This window comes from Pelobates fuscus, chromosome 5, assembly GCF_036172605.1.
Source record: "Pelobates fuscus isolate aPelFus1 chromosome 5, aPelFus1.pri, whole genome shotgun sequence".
NCBI lineage: Eukaryota > Metazoa > Chordata > Amphibia > Anura > Pelobatidae > Pelobates > Pelobates fuscus.
In genome coordinates, this window is record NC_086321.1 from 290704017 (window position 1) to 290726163 (window position 22147).

General features: G+C 40.8%; 1 protein-coding gene across 2 annotated transcripts in view; it reads right to left on the bottom strand.

Annotated features, from left to right (window-relative positions):
* Window positions 1-22147, bottom strand: part of EPS15L1 (epidermal growth factor receptor pathway substrate 15 like 1) — a 157942-nt gene that overhangs the window by 48761 nt on the left and 87034 nt on the right. The gene's annotated exons all lie outside the window — the stretch shown is intronic.

Genomic DNA, 22147 nt, shown 5'->3' on the forward strand with positions numbered 1-22147 from the left:
AACGTAAAAAATGCGATCCATGGCTGAAATATCAGGGTATTGTGAGCCGAAGCTGTAGGTACCGACCGCGTCTGCCAAGATGATGGAGTCACCACTAGCTTCATCTGCTCCTCCAGCTCTCCCCTATGTAGCTTCCCGGACCGGATTGCCTCCCTTAATTGGACCGTGATAACACCCGTCAGTCCAAGGGGGTGGGAGGTAAGGGGGCATTTTGTTTGCTCTGGAGGGCTATTAGGCACCTCGGGACGTGGAGATCGTCCGCCTTTCCCGCCCGGTGCGCACTAGGCCACATGATTCAATGTGAAGCAAGTAGACTCTGGCTGTGTGTCAGACTATCGCAAGGTAAGTTCCCTTAGGAGAGGGTCTGATAATGCAGGGGTTTTTATCTTAACACGAGCAGTTAGAGCCTAGAAAAAAAAATGCCTGTTTTCTTAGAATAGTGGAGGAGCTTGCTTGGGACATGTCTTTCTACCATGACGGTCAGTCCCCCCGCCCCCTCCCCCCACAGACACAGTTTTAATCTATATGGAGATTAATCAGTGAGCTTTTTAAAGAATGAATGGAAATAAATAATGAAATGTACCTTCTGAGGTCTTCTACTGGCAGACTATTTATTGATCAAACATTTTCTATTTTGCATGTATTACACATTTGTCCAGTATGCCCCGATGCATTAAAGGGGTACTAAAAGCAACATAAGCAATAAAGGGCCTGATCTCTGGTTAAATATGAAACCACTTAAAGGGACACTATAGGCACCCAGACCACTTTAGCTCATTAAAGTGGTCTGAGTGCAGTATCCCAGTCCTCTTAACCCTGCAATTGTAATTATTGCAGTTTCTAATCCCAGAGGAACTTCTGGGTGGTTAGGCGAATTTTGGACGCCTAGCTGACGCTGGCGCTCACCCAAAACCACAGAGGAAAGCATTATACAATGCTTTCCTATGGGGGAAGTTCATGCACTTTAGGACCCCCATTTAGCTGCATTGATAATGTAAATGACATCAATTGCTGAAAATGCTGGGCTAACACACCTCAGTAGTCAGCCACTAAATGATGTCCAAGTTTATATCAAACTGGAGGATGGTACCCGGGGAACACTAGCAAACTGAGGTAGTTATGTTGCATACAAAACTTCTTTATTTTACTGATTAAAATAATATATTTATAAGGACAATAATAATACATGCCTGGTATGATTACAAAAAGTAGTTACTCAAATATTTAATGGTTATGGGACTAATGGTAAGCCTTCTTTAAACAAATTAAAATGTGGGTAGTTAATTGATTGAAAACTTTTTGAGAACTATGGGTGTACATTAAAAAAAAAAATAGCGGTCAGCCAAGTTACACAGTTATTTGTAGTTCTCCAAAACAGAGCCTTTATTCTGTTGAAGCCTGGGCAAGAAATCTGAATGCCATGGAGCCTCCAAGCAGCAGAGATCATGAGATATTGGAGATATATTTACTCAGCTTGCAAAGTTATTTAAAGTCTGCACACCAAGAGAATATGGGGAACTGCTGTTCAACTAGAACAATAAGGAGCCTTTGTAGCCAATGTGGGAAAAAAATCCATTCTATAGAAGGGCGCAAGTAGTAGAAGATGACAGATTGGCCTTGCATGTACACAGTATGTCTCACTGGAAACTCTTGACGCACAGCTCCAACAGGCTTAACAGTCCTTTGCTCATCAACTGGATGCCATGCATGACAGGAACAGGAGTAAGAATGTAAGGATCAAGGGCATACTTAGAGACATGGATCTTTTAGAGCTTCCACACTATATTGGGTAAGTCCAAGACACATTACACAGTACAAACACCTAAGCAAACTAAAGTAACCACAATAGATGATGTGCATCAAATACCTAAATCTTCAGCAGATTCCTCAACAATGTTATTGTCCGTTTCAAAACAGTCTAGTGCAAGCCACTTTGAGGACAGCTGTGCAGTCATTCCTCCTATACTTTTGAACAGCCAAACTCTGTTTTTTATGTTGTTTTTTTCTTTCTTCCCCGAAGACCTATCAGGACAGACATTGCTGTGGAGGCACTGATTTAAGCAATTTACCACAAGACTCCCCACAAACTCCATCCCATTTCACTGGGCCAATGCTAGAAGCTTGATTGTAGTCAAAGGTGATAGCTCCCTTAGAATCCATGATGTGTCAGAGAATGAAAATTCTCTCAATTTGTTCAGAATGCGACTGCATACAGAGCCTAATGCAAATTATCATAAATGGGACTTGTCTAAAGTGGTTCCACTGCAACCTTAACCTACAATACCGTGCTTCAGAACAGCCAACTCGAGCTGCTTCTGACCTGAAAGAATTTGGGACGTGTAGATTGTAGAGGAGACTGACATACTCACATACTCCATATTTTGATTAGGCTGAGTTATTTGGTTATTTTGCTTTATTTAAGTTGTCTCCCCATTCTCTTAGGAATTTCTTGATTTCATATAGATCATGTGGCCACTTTGTAGATGAGCTCTATAGGTGTTTTGTTACAAAAGATTCCAGAAAGTAGCTACCGTCATGGTAGCAGAGAGGCCAGCATAACTTAAGTGGAGATGTATTAGCTTTAGAAAAAACTAATTTAAATCCAGTTTACCAAACATGCATATGAGGGGTCTTCTAGCCCATTTTTCAGTTCTAAGATGCAAACAAAAAAATGGGTGTATACGAAATATGTCTTCAGTATGAAATTTCATTACAACCACTGGGGTATTTACCAGAATATCTGTTGCTTCTACTGGAGCAGGAAAGTGAAAGGTGCTCTTTCTAATGATACATCATTAGATTTGTTCTCCCCAGTTTTACCACTAGTTGGGGAAACAATATCTCTTGTCCACTTGCACCAGCTGTCGGTTTAAGTTTCCTTCCCTGCTATCTAAAGAATGCCTTTGGCTGACAATGTTACGCTGACATCAGATTGGCAATATTGGATGCCACCTACTTGGTGGCCACACTTCTTCTGACTCCCAAGCAAATTAAAGCAAATTAAAGGGACACGCCGGTCACCATATCAACTTTATTTAAATCAAGTAGTTATGGTGCCAGGAGGAGCCTGGATGCACTCTTGCCTTAAGGCGTTAAACTATTGTCGAACTCTTTAACTCCGAAGTGTTCCTCCAGCGCCGATCTGCAGGTCCCCTGGGCGGCACATGGCTTGTGAATCTCAGTTCCAGGAAGCGCAGAGTGGAAAAGCGCAAAGGCGCAGTTGATTGGTGTAGAACAGTCAGCTGATGCTCTAAGTCAATCAGTAGCTACCCATTGAAATAAAAAAAGAAAGAAAATATGATGCCCTTGCCCATCACCACTCTGCGCTTCCTGAAAGTAAGATTCAAATTCCGGATGCTGCCTGGAGGACCTGCAGATTGGTGCCAGAGGCACACTTTGGGGTTAAACCATTTGAGAACAGTTTAAGCCCTTAAGGGGAGAATAGACAGTTGTTATGGTGACCGGAGTGTCTCTTTGATTTCCTCACTGTAATAATTCTTGCATGCAGCTCAGTGCAATGTACTAGAATAACCCTTGAAGTGGCAGTGTCATTTTTAATTTTTTCTTTTTCTTTAAAGGATCACTATAGGGTCGGGAACACAAACATGTATTCCTGACCCTATAGTTTTAAAACCACCATCTATATCTGCCTCCATAAATATAGTAAAAATCTTAATTTATTCAAGCCTGAAGCTCTAACTCTGCATGCTGTTAGACACAGAAAAAAAGCAGTCTGCTGACATCATCAGAAGTGGTGGCCTGATCCAATCACAATGCTTCTCCATAGGATTGGCTGAGACTGACAAGGAGGCAGATCAGGGGCAGAGCCAGCATGATTCAAACACAGCCCTGACCAATCAGCATCTCCTCATAGAGATGAATGGAATCAATGAATCTCTATGAGGAAAGTTCAGTGTCTGCATGCAGAGGGAGGAGATACTGAATGTTTGGATGCATTTTAGGCAGCCATGACCCAGGAAGGATCTGTAACAGCTATCTGAGGAGTGGCCAGTGAAGTTATCACTAGGCTGTAATGTAAACACTGCATTTTCTCTGAAAAGACAGTGTTTACAGCAAAACGCCTGAAGGTAATGATTCTACTCACCAGAACAAATTCAATAAGCTGTAGTTGTTCTGGTGACTACAGTGTCCCTTTAAGTTTTCCTTATGTCCCTGTACCTTAACCCCTTAAGGGCCAAACTTCTGGAATCAAAGGGAATCATGACATGTCACACACATCATGTGTCCTTAAGGGGTTAAAGGACCACTACACAACCACAAATCACGTCAGCTGGGAAGGGACATCACATTTCAATGGCATTTATTATTTGGCAAATAGGCACTTTTATAACTCAATTAAAAAATGACCACCTCGCTGTCAAACAAACACAGCGTGCCTGCTTTCTACCAAATGTCACTGTGAGCGTACGTGTCCACAGGGCTCCAAAATGACCTGGTCCACACTGGCTGCCTCTCTCACTGCGCTTACATGCACAGAAGTGTGTGTGAATATTTACACTTCCGGATCGAAGCTTCTCAATGAGTCATGGTCATTTCCCCAGTACAGACTAATTTTAGATAAACCCCCAATGACAATATGCATAAATAAATGCTTCATTTAATGATTGTACTCCCTCTCCTGCCACTTTTCTTTATTTATATTTATTATATTTTCTTTCCTGCAGCGAATTTCAATACCTGGGAGCAGCCTTTTTAGTCTCTCCTACTCATAATACATTTGTCCTTCTGCTGGATTCCCCCGCCGTACAGTAAATACACATCACTGTGGCCAGCCGGGGCAGCAGGGAAGTAGGTGCTAATAGCAAGTGCCCAAAATATAGTTATCTTGTGTCCACAATGTTGTACCCACAAGTGAATTAAACCATGAGAACACATTAAAGGAGCACTATAGGGTCAGGAACACAAACATGTATTCCTGACCCTATAGTGTTAAAACCACCATCTAGCCACCCTGGGCCCCTCATGCCTCCCTAAAAATAGTAAAATCTTACTTTTATTCAAGCCTGAAGCTGTAACTCTGCATGCTGATTGCCTCAGAAAAACAAGCTGTCTGCTGACATCATCAGAAGTGGTAGCCTGATCCAATCACAATGTTTCCCCATAGGATTGGCTGAGACTGACAAGGAGGCAGATCAGGGGCAGAGCCAGCACAATTCAAACACAGCCCTGGCCAATCAGCATCTCCTCATAGAGATGAATTGAATCAATTATGAAGAAAGTTCAGTGTCTGCATGCAGAGGGTGGAGACACTGAATGTTTGGATGCATTTTAGGCAGCCATGACCCAGGAAGTATCTCTAACGGCTACTGATGAGTAGTCAGTGGAGCTATCACTAGGCTGTAATGTAAACCATGCATTTTCTCTGAAAAGACAGTGTTTACAGCAAAAAGCCTGAAGGTAATGATTCTACTCACCAGAACAAATTCAATAAGCTGTAGTTGTTCTGGTGATTATAGTGTCCCTTTAATGATCTATTAATCTGTGCACACAAAATATTACAGTGTGCCCGCAATTTAAATAAATAAATAAACCTTTTAAATATTACCTTTGGAGCTCCATAGAAAGAAAATACTACAGATTGTTAATTGTGCAACTGGCATATGACATCTTGCAAAGGTCAACTTTCCACATAGTTGAATTTTTGTACAAAAAAAACTAGCTATGAAAATATTGATACAAAACACACAGATCAAAAAGTTGTTTCTTTGTGAAGAAATCACCTTGCTCCAGCAATGTCACAATTTTAATTTAATTAGAAAACATAAAAATGTATTTGGGTGTGAATTGTTTAGCCTTATTGACACTCTGTACTAGGAGTATTTAACTGAAAACTGCTTGTAATGAGCATATAATGAGGCGTTGGTACTTGTTCAGAGATAACAGAGTTCTGAAAGTAAAGCGGTTTCCTCTAAGTTTTGTTTTTTCAGTCTGAGAATTGGAAAACAGAGCGGTGATGGTAGGTTGAGGGGGAGGCAAAGAACCCCTTAGTTTAAAAAGTATTGATTAAGTACAGAAAATAGCATATATAACCCAGACCTGAAATACACTTTCATTAGCTAGTTCTAACTTTGTAATGGATAGACATATAAAATCACATTACCATTAAGCCTGATAATGATAAAATGTAGTCAGAAGTTCACTTCCCACTAAACAGAAAACTGGCCTTATCTGAATCACTCATCAGGATCTGCAATGACTTACTGTGACCTACCAAAATAACCTTTATTAGACCATAACACAGCACTCTCTAAGCCAGTCCTAGTAAACTGAAGTCATGATACAAAACCAGCATTGTGTGATGTTATAGTGATAATTGAAACCAATCTCTCAACAGCAATAACACCTCACACTGAGATCCAAAATGTGCATTATTAGTTAATTATTATGTTGCAAAGGGTCCAGGTCAGCAATCTAAAACGTACATTTAAAAATAATTTTAAAATGCTCCAAAAAAAAAAAAAAAAGGGGTGTTTTTTTTTCCGACAGACAAGATTTCATGCAAACCTGAAGACTATTTGACATCAAAACATGTCCTGTTCGCTTTATCTCTAAGATCAGTGGAGCAGTGTAATCGTGGTTATGCTGCCAGTGATGAGAAAATTCTCACAAGACAAAACTGCAAACTTCTCAGCATAGCCATGTTACACAGACCATTTCATGGTATACTTTTGCAAAATATTATATAAATAATAGGACTATGAGACAAAACGAAAAAGTCTAGTGTTTTATTTGCAGCACATAGAAGCATGGCACTGCCTATCATGCCATATTCTGTGGGGCACAGATGGTTAGAGCAGGCACATCGAATTTTGTCAGGCACCAAGGTATCTGCCCACAGTAAGCAGTTTACTGGAGAGAATCAATTGAAGGTGTTTTATACAATGCATTTTCTTAGAATGTGTCATTGGGCTAATTTTAAAACTGAAGAATACGATGCTAAAGAAATGCAGCTACGTTATTTAAGCTGAAGCAAAGCAATAAAGAAATAAGCAAGCATTTTAATGTGACACCCTACAGACCTAAAGCACTGCAGTTTTCTGAAACACTTAATGGAATTGTGTACCAAGGGAACAAGGATATAATATAATCAGCAGAGGCTGATTTCTGCCTTCCAGACTTGGAATAGGAAAATAAGAAAATAAAGGGGCGATGAGCCAGGTCGGGTGAAATGTGCACATCAGGGGTCCTTGTCAGTGCTATCTTTTTTGACCTAATGACAGCACATGGGCTTGCTACCGTGCCTACTATTATTTTTTAACTCACATATGCACGGTTATCTGACTTTGTTAGGGATCATGCTTTATCAGTTTAAATGGGTAAAGGAATAGGTGCCCTCGAAGGCACGGCAGGGAGATTGTAGCAGTTATTATAGCTATTAATTGACTATGGATTTAACTTTATACTACTGCATGATCTATTCTCAGACTACTCAAACAAATGATCTTACCTCTCCCTTTAGGAAGTATCTGCTATCAGTCATTATGAACACAGCATTAGATGCCCTTGAACACATGAGAGTGACACTGCAGTAAGATAAGCACCGCTACTATTTGGAACACACACCAAACTCCAACTACTTTAGGATCAACTCTCCTGTTATTTAAAGGAGCACTATAGGGTCAGGAACATCTAGCCACCCTGGTCCCCTCTTGCCTCCCTAAAAATAATAAAATCTTACTTATTTTCAAGTCTGGAGCTGCAGGCTTTGTCCCTTTTTCCTTTAGACCTGCCCACTGCCTGCTGACATCAGCAGAAGTGGTAGCCTGATCCAATCACAATGCTTCATCATAGGATTGGCTGAGACTGACAAAGAGGCAGATCAGGGGCAGAGCCAGAACAATTCAAACACAGCCCTGGCCAATCAGCATCTCCTCATATAGATGAATTGAATCAATGAATCTCTATGAGGAAAGTTCAGTGTCTGCATACAGAGGGAGGAGATACTGAATGTTTGGATGCATGACCCAGGAAGGATCTCTAACAGCCATCTAAGGAGTGGCCAGTGAAGGCTGTAATGTAAACCATGCATTTTCTCTGAAAAGACAGTGTTTACAGAAAAAAGTCTGAAGGTAATGATTCTACTCACTATAGTGTCACTTTAAGCATTGACAGATCGCTGTTTAGCACAAAAGGGAGATTGTAGCTAGACTATCACTGTAATGAATTAAAGTGCACATTTAACTCTAATTACTTTAGGACCAACTCTCCTCCCAGTCAATATTAACAGATCGTTGTTTAGCATTAGAGGGAGACTGCTGGAAAAAACTCTCGGACCCTCTCTCCGGCTATTGAAATACTGACAGATCGGTGTTCAGTATTTGGTATCTACCTACGGCACTTCACCCCCCCCCCCCCCCTACTCCCTCCTCCTTAACAGATCGTAGTTTAGCACTAGAGGGGGACTGCAGTATGAGTAGTATCCAACTCTAATAACTTTAGGACCCTCTCTCCTGCTAATTATACGGACAGATCGATGTTCAGCATTTGAGATTACCTAAAAACAGAATACAAAGAGTTGTCGTTAATGGTAAATTTTCAAGCTGGACAGAGGTGGCAAGTGGTGTCCCTCTGGGGTCTGTTCTGGGACCCCTTCTATTTAACATTTTTATAAATGATCTTGAAGACAGCATTGAAAGTCATGTTTCAGTGTTTGCAGATGACACAAAACTTTGTAAAATAATACAATGTGAGCAAGATATTACTTTGCTGCAGAAGGATTTAGATAGACTGGAGGACTGGGCACTCAAATGGCAGATGAAATTTTATGTTGAAAAATGCAAAGTTATGCACTTCGGCGTAAAGAATACACAAGCAACGTATACCCTTAATGGAAGTGAATTAGGGATAACAACACACGAAAAGGACTTGGGAATTGTTATAGACAACAAACTATGCAACAATGTGCAATGTCAATCAGCAGTGGCCAAGGCCAGTAAGGTATTGTCATGCATGAAAAAGGGCATTCATTCTCGGGACGAGAATATCATTTTGCCTCTCTATAAATCACTGGTAACACCACATATTGAATATGCTGTGCAATTTTGGGCACCTGTTCTAAAGAAGGATATCATGGCACTAGAAAAAGTGCAGAGGCGAGCTACAAAATTAATAAAAGGAATGGAACATATCAGCTATGAAGAAAGGTTAACAAATTTAAACCTATTTAGTTTAGAAAAACGTCGCCTGAGAGGGGATATGATAACCTTATACAAATATATTCGGGGCCAATACAAACCATTGTGTGGAAATCTATTCACAAACCGGACTTTACATAGGACACGAGGCCATGCGTTTAGACTGGAAGAAAGAAGATTTCGTCTAAGGCAAAGGAAAGGTTTTTTTACTGTAAGAACAATGAGGATGTAGAATTCTCTGCCTGAAGAAGTGGTTTTATCAGAGTCCATACAGATGTTCAAACAGCTACTAGATGCATACTTGCAAAGACAGAATATTCAAGGATATAATCTTTCAATGTAGGGTAATAACTGCTTGATTCAAGGACTGCCATTCTGGGGTCAAGAAGGAATTTTTTGTCCTAGCTTGTTGCAAAATTGTGCTTCAAACGGGGTTTGTTTTTTTTGCCTTTTGGATCAACAGCAAAAAACAAGTGTGAGGAAGGCTGAACTTGATGGACGCAAGTCTCTTTTCAGCTATCTAACTATGTAACTATGTACGGATCTTTACTCTGCAGGGGGTATAGGCTCTTCCCTCCCCTCCTCATTTTCCGTTATATTCCTTATTACTCTATTAGGATCATATGTGTCTGATTGTACCCATATATATCTTGGCACATATGTGTGCATAGATATATTAAAGTGTGTGTATATATATATATATATATATATATATATATATATCTACTACATTTTGGAGTAATGCTGTATTCTAATCCTTAAATAGGTAGGTCGATTAGTATCACTTCTTTCATAAGGTTAGAACCAACTATTGTGAAATTATTCAAGCTGGTTACTATTTATCATACTGATCGTATAAATATTGTCCCACTCTTGTTTTACATAATTATACATGAGCACGATTCTACTTAGTTCCACATTGAGTTTATTTGAACAATTTTTTAATAAAATGTATTTATTTTCTTATTTTCCTATTCCAAGTCTGGAAGGCAGCGGACACCCTTTGCTGATTAGATTATATTCCAGTTCCCTTGGTACACTATTCTCTGTCTATTTAATAGTTTCCTTTTAGGGTTACCCCTCATTACTAGTGTACTATTTAGATTATTTGGCTCGACTTCATCCCCCTTTTTCTCCACTTAATGGAATTGTCCCAATTCATTGAGCTTAAGTGGTCTGGGTGCCTATAGTGGTCCTTTAAGTGCTTCATGGCTGAAGAGTGTCCCTTTCAAATGGCACTCTTTAAAGGTGCGCTGATTTCTGTGAGAAACAAACACTGTTATGATTAACTAATAGGTGTGAAGAGGTACTTTAAACTTCTGCAAATAAACAAACCAAACCAATACGGTATCTCACCTATGTAGCTTAACTGTGTTAGCTATATTTGTAACTGGAGGTCAACAAGCACCGCTTAAAAGTACTAGGGATAGACTATTATCGGTTCCGTCGATTATAAGAGCCGATTTTCTCTCTTGTAATTTACAGATATTATCGATAACCTACTCACCTCTCCCAGTCATTGCACACCTTCTTCCGCATCCAGAAACTCACCTGAAGGCAGTGAGGTGAAACAGTGAATAATTCACTCTAATTTACTTGGCCGGCTGCCTGAAAGTGATAGGAGTGTGATTGCTGTGAAGACTTCTCATTGGGAAGTCTGTGATTGGACAGTCACAGAAAGTGTGGGCGGGGTTAGCTTTTGCGAGCTGTTTCTAGATATGCTCACAATTAAAAAATACATAACTGCATGCTACTTTTCATTGGGGTATATCTACTAAATAATAATTGTACTTATTTTTCTTAGGGCAACTAACTTATCAAGCTGCTTGAAACTATCAGGGTCATTCCCAGTACTGGGGAAGTATAAAATTAGCTACTAGAGCTGCTTCCTATCTCAATCTTGCCTAGAGTGCATCACAACACATCAGTATTTCCACCTTCTGCATGCAGACACTGAACTTTCCTCATAGAGATTCATTGATTCAATTCATCTCTATAAGGAGATGCTGATTGGCCAGGTCTGTGTTTGACTTGTGCTGGCTCTGCCCCTGATCTGCCTCCTTGACAGTCTCAGGCAATCCAAGGCGGAAGTATTGTGATTGGCTCACACCACCACTTCTGATGATGTCAGAGGTCAGTAGCAGGTCAGAGGCAGAGACAGCAGCTCCAGACTTAAATAAAAGTAAGATTTTACTATATTTAGGGAGGCAAGGGAGGGCCAGGGGGCTAGATGGTGGTTTAGTACTGTAGGGTCAGAAATAAATGTTTGTGTTCTTGATCCTATAGTGTTCCTTTAACTTTACTTTACTAGTGCCTCTAAGCTTACGTAGCTTCTCTTCAACAAATTCAGGCTAGAGCCAGAGTAAAAGGCATCTCAGCTTGAGCTGCTCTAGCCAACATGCCTTTGTGCTCTTACATGCAGGAGAACTGTATGCAAATACAGAACATGTGGCAGTTATTTCAAGAACTTGAGTTAAATATTTTACTCCTTCTATTGCCAGTGTAAAACAAACCGCAATAATTTTTAATTTTTTTTTAAAGTGCACAGCAGTATCTTTTGCAGAATATTATGTGTAGTTAAAACCATCTAAAAGCAAAATGAAATATTGCTGCACAAAATTTCACTATCGGAAGTATGATCAGTGTTACAAAGAAAAATCATAAGCGTATATTTTGTAAACCACAGATAGCACAGGTGAAAACACTGGCAAACCAGAACAAGATTTGATAGAATAAAAATAACCTGAGTGTCAGGTAAGCACTTTATATAACACAGGAAGGAGCCAGCATTCTATAATCTGGCGTTTGTGCCTCCTCTTATTGACCTCAGGATCTTTTTTGCAATTGCACAGTACTTCTCAGTCTAAGTATTTTTTACTGATGTTATTGCACATTAGTCAATCAGGAGAACAGAAGTCCAAACTTTAAGAATTCTTATGTAATTCTTATTCTAATGTAATACAATCATGGCATCCGTTCACATCCCCATTTTTAAAACTATGATATCGTTACCAAACAAACGAAACTCATATATCAATATAAAAGAACTGTTAAATTAATATATGCATCTCCAGCTTTTGTTGCACTTCCAGCAAATCTTTGCAACTACTTTATACAAATTTTGTAAATGGAAGTCACCTTTATAAAAATTCCACCATTAAATAAAAAATGTTTTTTTTTTTGTTTTTTTTACATCAGCTGTAACTAAAGTGATGATTCTTTCATAGGATGCACGTAATGCTTTTAAATGTATGTAAAGATTTAGCAGTTGACATCACAATCCAGTTTAGTCCAGGCACAGCCAAGGCACACATTGCATTGGAAAAGGATATACAGAAATATCAGCTGAGCACTCTAAGCCAAGGAGCGTTATCCAGCATGGCCCTCCTTAGCCAACCAGATTCTCCTAAAGAAGAGTCCTGGAACTAGGGTATGTAGCAGTAGGCTAATGGAAGGACACAGGTAAGTTAAACAATACTAAAAGGTCTGGTAAATTATACTGGGAAGGCGCATGGGTATCCCTGGCACCATAACCACTAAAGTGGGACAGAAGATCTCAGAAGAGGAGCCAAGGTAGATATGGATAGGACAGCATAAACAAAGTGGTTGAACACTTTAATGTCAGAGAACTGATGGCATGAGTTGTATATAAAATCTGCTTACTTAGACTATGATGATTCTATTGGGATGAAGAGAGGTTCATGACAATCCTCCATAGCCTCTTTCAAACAGACTGCATGTGGACCTAGGGTAACCAGAAAGGTATTCTCTATAGATCAAAGCCACGGGGAAGGAATTAGGGTCACACTGCTCGACTGTAGTAGTTTGACAGTTCAAATTACCCCATAAGTGCATATTAATTTTAAAAGTAGACATGACACCAATTTATTTCAAAGTTCATGGAATTATTTTATGTTACATTACTTGTGAACTTGTAAATTCCCCTGAGTACAAAATGACCCCCTTTGCATAAATCATGTCAAGTTTACATAATACAGGGCTGAATGTATATATCCTGCCCAGTGCAAAAATGGCAAATTGAAGATGGGTCTTTTTTTGTAGTTTACATATTAAATCCACTAAATCACCCTCGGACATTACTATACCACCAATGCAGAATTAAACTCTGCTTTTTATGAAAATTACGACCCTTAATGTCAAGGGACTCAACACCTCTGTTAAACTGAGCCTCCTGCTCAGAGATCTAAAGAAAGAGAATAGATGTTGCATGTGTCCAAGAGACACTTCAAAAGAGACCACACGCCAGCTATCTATAGTAAATTCTACCGACCCAGTTCCACACCCTTTCTGGAAACAAAGCCAAGGGAGTCTCATACACAAGGACACAACGCTTACACTGCATAGTAAAATCATAGACACTAAGGGTGGATTTATCATCCTTGTGGGCCTATTCAACAACACGTTGTATACCTTAGTAACAACACTTTCCCAACACAGAAGCCAAGCAGTACCTTTGAACTCTCCTCCTGACCATTGATGATGTCAAAGCAGGGGACCTGATCCTATGTGGAAATTTCAATTTTATCCAAATGCAGACACTTGATACTACAGCCCGCCCCACAGGTCGGAGAAAAACCTACATGAAGACACATGCAAAGCTATCACTAAATTACTCACACAACAAGGTCTATATGACGCCTGGTGTACTCTACACCCCCATAGGCTGACTACACGTTTCACTCAAAAGTACACAATATGAATACCCATATAGATACCTTTTTCCTTGACAATGCCACCCTAGCACAGCTGCAGGACTGCAGAATAGGGGAGATCACCTGGTCTGACCACGGCCCAGTCCATTTACATCTCCATGATGAGTTTCAATTTAGAGGACGGGGGCGGTGGCGCCTCAATAAATCTCTATTAACAGATGGTACCTTCCAGATTTGGTCCAGATAGCATTAACGGAATACTTCCACACAAATGGGACAGGGGAAGTACCAGACGAAACTGTATGGAGCGCCCATAAGGCGGTAGTTTGGGGGCTTTTTATCAGACGGTCCTCCTATCTTAAAAGACAAAACCATCTCACACTTCTGGAATCCTACAAGGAACTAACCGCACTCACCACAAAAAAACAAGCCCAACCTACACAGGCATATTTAATTAAAATTAATGCCCTACACTCGACCATTGCCAAACAGGTGGAAAAAAAACAAACCGCCTCCTCTATAAACTCAGAGCCACCACATACCACACCTCAGGTAAAGTCACCACATACTTAGCAGCAAGGCTCAGGGCTAGATTGACCCAGTCCAAAATATCCCACATAATAGACGAAGACGGCAGTAAGCACATAGACCCACAAGCAATTAGTGACATTTTTACTCCAAGCTATACAATCTACAACTCGATGACACTAAGGCCCACCCCCTCAACCCTCAGAAGTCGCTCAATACCTAGCAGACGTTAGACTGCCCAGATTGTCGGACAAACACTGCCAGGCCCTACTGCAGCTTATCACTATACAAGAAATCACACAAACTATAAGGCAGCTTCCCCCAGGGAAATCCCCAGGTGTACCAACAAACAGCATCTTCAGGCAGCTTTCCCCCTGATGTGCTACTGTCTACAATAGTGACAATCCCCAAACCTGACAAACCCCAAGTCACATGCAAAAACTACAGACCCATATCCTTACTAAACACAGATGAATAAATCTACACTAAGATCCTTGCAAATAGATTGAGCCCAATTCTGCCAAATTTGATCCATGACGACCAGACGGGATTTGTGATGGGCCGACAAGGCCTAGACAATACCCGAAAACTCACCCTCATACAACGGGAGCTCGGGAGGTCTGGTCGAGGGTTTCTCTTCTTGGCACTGGATGCAGAGAGAGCTTTCGACCGCCTCGGCTGGGCCTTCCTGAAGCAAGTATTGGACAAATTTGGATTCCCCCCGCAAATAACCCAACAAATCTTTGCACTATACTCCTCGCCCTCAACCAGGTTGGATTCCTTTCCCCTACCTTTAGAATAACAAATGGTATGAGACAGGGGTGCCCCCTATCCCCGCTCTTATACGTCCACGCACTAGAACCCCTCATAAGACAAAATGAGACAATACAGGGAATACACCTGGGCGACAAGCAGATTAAAATCAGCGCATTTGCCGATGATGTACTACTGTATATTGCGAACCCCCAAAATCCCTACCTACACTGATGTACATGCTTCAAGCTTATGGACAGGTTTCATATTACTCTGTTAATGCATCCAAGACACAGGCCTTGCCTATTGGCATCCCAGCCCCAATACTTCGTACCCTCACGCACACCTATGACTTTGACTGGAGAACAGAGTCCATACGATACTTAGGACTAACAATTACCAAAAACCCTGCAAACCTCATGGCGGCAAACTATGTCTCTGTTTGGAACAAGTGCAGTCAGCTACTGACACAGTGGACTCCGATGTACCTATCCTGGACAGACGGCATAGTGACACTGAAAATGTTCATCTTGAGGCTACTGTACCTCTTCCGCACCATTCCACTCCGCCTCCCTCCCTCTTACTTCAAAACGATCCAGGCCTACATGGGAAGGTTTGTGTGGGCGGGAGGTAAAGCCCAGGTACCCGTTAACATCTTACAAGCCCCCAGGAAACTGGGTGGCCTAGCACTGCCTAATATCCAAGCCTATGAACATGCAGCAGTACTAGCCAGGGCTGTCCCACATATAACCTCCGAGACCAGACCACAATGGGTGTCGCTAGAACGAGATCTAATGGGCAATCATGAAATCTCACACTTGCTCTGGACACCGACACATCTCAGACCTAACTTAACCTTGCCTTGATGGCGCAGCAATTAATAGCAAGGAGATGGAAGTCCAAGATCCTCCCCAAGAAAGAGATCCTAATAGCGGAATTGCACAAACAGTGGATTTACAAGACTTCCTATAAGTCCCTCTTCCCCCCTTCCACACTCTACCGAAAAACATGGGAGCTTTGGCAAACATGGAGATATGGTAATATACTATGTTTGCAGTCCTGAAAAGACCCTGGGGTTCATCAGCCGCACCAGACTGCCTACAGGCTGTAGCGATACCGGACGGCTACTTAACCCTCATCGCCCTGCTGGTATGAACACCGCTGTACACGGCTGTATGAATGTCGACATACTGCTTGACTGCTTATTACTGTGATGCACGCCCCCTCCCCCCCCCCCCTTTTTCTGTTTTGTACCCGCTCCCTGTGTAACATGCAAATGAACAAAGCTATTCCTACCCACCTCCCCTTTTCTCTTCTGTACCCCCAAATACGTTGGTTAATAACAAAATAAAAATTGTAAAATAAAAAAAAAAAAAAAAAAAATCAAATAAAGCCATAATAAAATGTAATCCTAAACATCACAATATATTTTTAAGGTTTGAGGAATTATACCCCCACCCAATATTTGAGGTACTAATTTTTACACTATATTTTTTACACATATATTGTATTTTTGCTGCAAATTTTTTTAAGTAGAATGTATGCCTTTTTTAAATCTCATAAATAATAAAATTACATTAACTGTACTTAGCAACATCTCCTGATTACAATAACCCATTTCTATACAGGTACTGTTGCAAAGTATCAATCCTAATGCAAAACCAAACCTAATCCTAGCAATAGTGTTAAATGTGATTTCATATGAAATTCACTTGCTGATTTCAGCTGAGGGATTCCCTTGCTGGTGCTAATCCTAAGGGTTTCCATCTGTTAGCATCAGTACTGATATTATCAAAGAGATTTCTACGCTAAAACAGTAAAGCATGGTCTGTGACGGCCATCTACTGGCTGTTTCCTCATGACATGGATATCTCCCTCTTATGATGAAGCTCTAAGCCGATCACAACTGACAGAGGCATACTGTGACATCATGGGAAACTCCCTTAACCCCTTAGGGACAAAACTTCTGGAATAAAAGGGAATCATGACATGTCACACATGTCATGTGTCCTTATGGGGTTAAACTGCTTGCAGTAATAGAATCAACACAGCTGAGGGCGACCACTGCTGCAGTGATTTCAATGAATTTAAAGGGCTGTATGCAGTGCTCATTTTGCGTGTTGCATACAGGTACTTACCTGAAACAGTTCCCTGTAGATGCTGTCAGGTCCTGGTATTCATTCACAAAAAGAGATGCGTCAGTGGTGTACTGTTGTGCATGAGCGATGGAACAATGGAAGCTGTTCAGCTTTTGGCCACATCAGGCCCATGAGAAAGTATTCCCTGCTTTGATTATAATATATGTTGACTGTGTTGGAGTTTCAATTAAATTCCAATACAATCAATGTGAGTATTTCAGAAAATTTTATTTTTATGAAATACTCAAAATGTTTGGTTAGGTAACAGAGCCACTTTAATTAGACTTAAAACATTTAAAATTGTAGTTTGTGTCCACTCTGATTTCTGGTTATTTTGTATTAATTGTATTTTTCAACATCATCACTATTTGGCAATGCACAAAAGGTACTGCTTATTACTTATTGTCTCCTGCATTTATGGCTGAAATAAGCATATTGAGTAATTAAGTTAAGACTCATGATCAACTATCCCATTTTTAATTATTTTTATAGGAAGTAATTTGAAAATGAAGAAAGAAAAAACACAGATGTTATTTGTGTTCGGGGCATTCTCATACGATATAGAATAAGATGGTTGTAGCGATGTAGCTTTAGGAATCATCTGTTTAGATGTGCCGAAACCGACGTATGCTGTAGGCCGGTAAAAAGTGGGCTTACATAGAGGAAATATGAACAATGGGAGTGGAGGGTGGGGCTATTCGTCTGACCCACAAAGGTAAGTAGGGAAAGGGGGGAGTCCCTTTTGTAGGTCTATAGCCCCTCCCACAACTTCAGGCCATGCCTTCCAATATGTGGTTTTAAAAAGTATGTTAAAAAATGTACATGAGAATGGCAATATTTTGTTTAACAAATGTTGCCATTCTCGTGTAAAGTTTGTAATGTAATTTTTGAACATTTGTGTGAAACGCCTATCTTTATCTATCTTTTCTTAAAATGCATAAAATTTGCATATTTTACAGTTTGCTTTATATGCATCATCTAATCTTTAGAACTTCAGCATGATCTATATAAATTCATCAAGAGCAGGCGATTTTAGGCATACACTGCAGGCAACAAGCTTTGTAACAAACACAGTTGCAGGGTAGCTCTTTGTAGTATAACAGCTGGGACAGACATCGCTTTGATGTGCATGCAATATTTCCTTCGTACCGAGGTTGGTGCGTGCAGATTTACATCTAAGAATCAAAGATGTTTTGCACACAGTTACAACTTATTGATCTATGACTGCCACAAAGCAGTGTACATATTATACTTTTTTTTTTTTTTTTTTTTTTTATACGGAAAAACTATTTCCTCTTGAAATAATTTAGCTAGGTGAAATGCGTAATAGGGAAGACACCAAACAAAATGGCACAGTGAGGAGCTATGCTTTCCCTGCCCGTTATGTATTTCTACAGTGTGTGCCTACTCTGCAAGTCCCTGCACCCTCTAAAATTTGCCTTTATAGTATGCATGACAGTATTTTGTATAGCATTTTGCTTTTACCCTGTGCATTTTTTTTTTTTATTAAACCATGTCAATATACCTATCCTTAATCAAAATGTTTAGCCCTTGCTATTATTCTGCTGGAATGGTTAAACTAAAAAGTAATAGTTCATAGCAAAAGAGAGCAAGACCAACCCCAAAATGTTTTTTTCCCCTTATTTAAAAAGTACATTAACGCAAAAAGGTTACAAATGAAAGAGTTGGTGCACTGGAATCTGATAAGGGTGTGTTAATCAAGGATTATCAGGATAAAGCAGAAATTCGAAACAATTTCTTCTTTTTTTTTTTCTTCTTTATTTTTGCTGTGCACGAAATAACTTTCGCATGTCATCAATGCCACAACATTATTCGCAAACAATTTGAAAACACATATTCGTTGACTGTTGTACAGCATTCAGGTTAAACGCACAATTTTTTTTAGGTTAACAGTACAAGTTGAGTACAAGCTGGGTAACTACGTCTATCATAATGGATTTGTCGGTTAGTAACAATAGCTGAAGATTAATATTTATGTTGCCTGGCTGTGTCATCTAGAAATTTAAAGTGTATGCGACATCTAGATCTAACAGAATATTTAATAGATTGTAAAAACCACTGGTAGTCAGTATTAGTGCAGAGAGTATTGGTAAAGGCAAATTAAGGGAACTGCTGCAGAACAGTAACTCAGCTGCAGTGGAAACTTGGAGTCTGCCTGTTTGCCTTCAGGCTGTGCCTCCCTTGGGCTAGTGTATGGGGGAGAGACCAGTGTCAAGTAGTGTATCTAGATTAGCGTGGCTAATAATAGAGGAGTGTGCCTAGTATTGAGAGGTAACTGGGCAGTAAGCTGTAATATTAGGGGAGGTTACCCAAGGCTAGAGAAGGGGAGCTGTAACCCCTTGGGGGTCGTACATTAAACAAGGTGTCAGTTCATGCAGATTAGACAGTTTGACAGCCGGAAAGTGTGTGCTCACGATGTGAAGTACGGCTTGTCGGCTGTGGGGCTGAGTAATGGACGTCTCAGCCTATGCCCAGAGCTGGAATATCCCCTGGTCTGTCGCAGCAGGCACCTCCGATGAAGCCTCTGGGCTCGGTTCCTGCTCTAGCGGTGTTCGGCATGACTGTCTCCTGTTCAGCAGTGCAGAGATCATCCGATGCCGTGTGGAGCTGGGCTGATCTGTGAGTCTTGGATCGGGTTGGTTGCGTGCAGGTGAGGCTTGCTTGATGCATCAGCTCCCGTGTGAGCGGGAGTGTCCGTCCGAGTTGCGTGTCGCTGTTTCTCGCTTTGTCGTCTGCGATGTCTGCTCAGCCTGATGTTCGCTCTGGATGTGTGTAGTAAGTGCCCATATTGGCGGCGCCGGGTGGATCCAGGAGGCCACTGTTTTGACTGCTAGGTAGTAGGGCATTCCACGCTGAAAGAGCACTGACCAAAAACTCCTGCAGAGACAATTGAAAGCCTCCAGAGATTGCGTAGGTGGCTGGGTTAATGTGCTCTTTGTCTGCGGCTTGCCCTGAGCCGCCATCTTGCGTGTGCCTTGGCAGTCCGTTGCCCCCGCAGATTATGTAGCCAGTAGGTTTGGCAAGAGTTCTGATCTGAGTGTCCAGTGGGGACCGGGATAACCTCCACCAAAGAGGGGGGTGGGGGGGGGAGGAGATTAGCAAAGTTGCTCAAGGGGGTCCGGTGTCGGGGACAGTGGCCGCCTCTCCAATTTGAGTGGGCCACACGTAGCATTCTGTGCCCCTGGCCCCAACGGGCTCCAGAAAGGTGTCGCTTGATTCAGTGGTGCACCCCTGACCTGGGTGGTGCACCCTGGTAGTCCCTTGGGCTGTTTAGCACAGATTTTGCCCCAATTTCTGTTTGCCAGGCAGGAGCTCGTGTGACCCACGTCTGCTCTGCCTGGGGGTCAAGCTCCGCCCCCCCACAATTTCTTCTTTTTATAACATTTGTATATTATATACGTTGAGATGGAGTATTCATGTTAAGTGTTAAAGGAGAGACCAGTCCCTGGCTTTCCTCTATTCAGCTCTACTACACTGCGATTGGGAGAGGAGGTTAAAAGGATTGCAGTTAGAATCAAGTAACTTCCAAAGTACTGAAGTCAGAGAGATAAATTACAGACACGCACTGATCTGCTGGCTATTTCACATGAGGTATTTTAAGAATGATCATTGCCTGCTAACCATCAATTTCTGTTGCAAACATGTACTTTTTTTTTGGGTGCGGGGTGGAGACAACAGTTTCACACACACTACATTTTCACCAAGAAAGCCTCACTACTTTCACACCAAAACTGTATTCAGCTAGAACTCCTGAGTACATTAATGGCCACAATAAATTACCTTAGCCAGGTTTGAAGGAAATTATATAGACGTGCTGCCCAGAGAACATCTGATGAAGTGAACCGATCTGTGTCACTATATTGACCCGTGTCTTCATGGTATGAGCAGAAAAAATAGAGTTTAAAAATCTCACTTTATAAATTATGAAGATTCTCTAGGTAACCACTTGATCTTATTGAATGGCAATGGTGTATGTATCACCTTTCCAGTTTTATTTTAATTCAATTATTTTTCACTTTGTCACAATAGGACTTTAAAGCGAACTTCATGGCACTATCTTTAATGCCTCTCAATCAGAAAGACAGGACTTATTCTTCCTGGCACCAATGACATATTAGTACTGACTGTGTGCTGACCAAACAAGAGCAGATGCAGATCCCCGACTTCGAAGAGGCATTTCTGTAAATATATAAATCCAAAGGCGTTTGAACTCCAGAGCCGCACCATGACAATAGCAATTTGACTGCTGAAACATAGTGTCATATAGATACAGTATATCGAACATCATAACCTCCAAGCTTCTTGGGAAACATAAGTGAACATTACATAACATAACATTTTATATGGCCCAATCACACAGAAATAGGTTACCAGTGTCTATAAAGGTTTTGGCATTAAATGTTACAATCCTATATTTATTTATTTAGGGCAAAACTGTGATGTCACACAATAACTATAAATGAGTGAATAACCATACATAACTATTTTGAGCAACGTGACACTTAAATGCTTTCCTCTCTCTTCATGCCCTTGTGCATTTGTTACAAAACGAAATCTGAGCCAGATCATGTCTTACAATTCCAGCTATATTATTTTTCTCTTATTATTTATAATGCTCCAACAAATCCCACAGCGCTGTACAATTTGGAGGACTAACAGACCTGTGTTTGTAACCAAATGAGTTGGGTGCACAGGAAAAGAGGGTGTTGAGGGCATTGCTCAAATGAGCTTACATTTTAGAGGGAGTGCGTTCTTAAGAACTGAGCTTCCATCAGTGTTGACGGTTTGCGCAAATGGTCAGTTCTGTCGTAAACTTTCAGAATATGCAGCAATATATGTGTACCTTGTTTACTTCACCCTATACAAGGCTTTGAAGTGG